Genomic DNA, 2,069 nt, shown 5'->3' with positions numbered 1-2,069 from the left:
TTGTAAAACCCTCTTTCCCCAGAGAGAACAGACAGGACGGGGAACAGGGCTGGGGACCGTGGGGGAGCTGGGGACAGCAAGCGGGAATGTGAAGCTCCTGCAATCACACCCAGCTCATTTCAAACTCTGAGGCTTAACAAGTTTGCTGGGATGAAAGCTTCAACCTCTTTGAATCTGCACTCTGAAACGAGAAATCCCTCATCAGGCATCACAGTGAGGATGAAGTAAGATAATTCTAGAAAGCCTGTGGCACACAGTAGGTGTTCGAGGGAGTCCACTCCTCTCTCCACTCAGAGGAAGGATGACTGCACTTTTACCACCATAGAGACGTGATCTAAAGAAGATAAACACTACGTCAAAGCTGCCGTTTCTTGCAAAACCGTGTAACATTTATTCCAGTTGCTGTACTTATCTGCCCCTATCCTCCTAATCTTCCTACTAGTCCTGTGGGCCTCGGATCTACCCTGTTAGAGTGAAAAGGAAACACTGCTCACCCCCGGAACCAGGAGTCACTGTGATCCACTCTCACCTGGGTAAAAAGCCTTTGAAGGGAAATGACTTGGTCCCTGCATTTACCACTAAAAACCTCTGTAGCAACCTGACCTGCTAATTGTAAAGTTTACCTGGCCCCGTGTTTCATTTTCCCTTGGTCCTCGGCCCCTCCCACAGCCCCTTCTTCTGCTTTAGTCACCTCTCACCTCCAGGCGAAGCCACCTAAGCTCCCGCTCCAATTCTCACATTGGTCTGGAGAAGATAACTAAGCGTGATGGAACTGTTGACAAAGCCTGGCGTCGGTGGCCGCTGGGCTCTTGGACCTGCATGGCCATTCTTTCCGCTTCAAAACGCCCTTGGAGGTGTTTTTTACTGTAAATATGTTAAGTGCAAATGGGGGACGGAGGTGGTGGCTGGACTCTCCCCACTGCCCTGCTCCGGATGAGGGAAGCCCTTTCCTCCAATTTCCCAGAGCTGCAGGCAGGAGAGAGCCTGCATCTTCCGGCCCAGGGCCTCGGGGCAGCAGGATCAGAGTGACCAGCCTCGGAGGCCTGCGGCCTTGCTGGGCTCTCCAGGGCCGGGGTGGGCACCGCGTGCTGCGTGCGCACAGCCGGGTGTCCCTGGCCGAGAGGAAGAGCTCTGTAGCCGAGGGCCTGCCCCAGGGCAGGTGGGCGACACTGCAAGGCCACCTGGGTATTGCAGCTTTTCACCTGGACCCGAGAGGGCTGAGGGCGAGGGCACGTGTGCGTCCTTCCACACACGCACAACATCTGAGCCGCACAGAAGTCCCAGAGAAGGTGGGGGGCCGGCGGCACGGGCACAGCCGCCCACCGCCCGCGCGTCTCAAGACCTCGGAGCAGGGCCGAGGACCCTCTGCCAGCAGAGCCTCCAGGTGTGGAAGCCGCCTGGGCTCTCCCGGCAGAAGCAGGCACCCTCACGGGCTGGCGGGGAGGAGGGACAGAACGCACGCTGAACTCGGGTAGGGCGGCCAGCACCCGCAGGCCCGCTCTGCAGCGTCAGGAGCGCGAGCAGGCACCGTGGGGGCGCGCCCCTCGCAGCCCCTTGCCTCCTCGCCCCACCCCCGGGGCCCGGCAGTTGTGCTCTTTAGGACCCCGCGGCGCAGGGGCGGGGCGGCGGGCGGCCGGGGCGCTGACAGGTGCAGCCCTCGGCCAATGAGGGCCCGGGGCCCCGCCCCCGGCCCCGCCGCGCGCGCCAATCGGCGGCCGCGCTGCGCTTCAAGTGCGCGGAGGGGCGCGGGGCCCCAGCGGCGCGCTCGCCCGCGGCTGCAGCGCTGAGCCGGGCTCCCCGGCCCCGGCGCGCCGAGCGCTCGCGTGGGCTCCGTGCGGGCGCGAGTGAGCGCGGCCCCGGCGGGCCCGCCCGGAGGAGGCTTTCGGACCATGGTCGCCCTCGGCTGTTTACGGCGGCCACTTTGATTACCGGCAAATAATCGTAACCATACCGAGCCTCGGGGCCGGCGGCCGCCGCGCACGGACTCCGCAAGCCGGCACGCGGCCGCGTCCCGCACCGCCCGGCGCCGATCGCCAGCTCCTAACGAGCCGATGGAAAAATCCAAAAAT

Source organism: Oryx dammah, unplaced genomic scaffold, assembly GCF_014754425.2.
Source record: "Oryx dammah isolate SB20612 unplaced genomic scaffold, SCBI_Odam_1.1 HiC_scaffold_18, whole genome shotgun sequence".
NCBI lineage: Eukaryota > Metazoa > Chordata > Mammalia > Artiodactyla > Bovidae > Oryx > Oryx dammah.
This window is presented reverse-complemented; position numbering follows the sequence as displayed.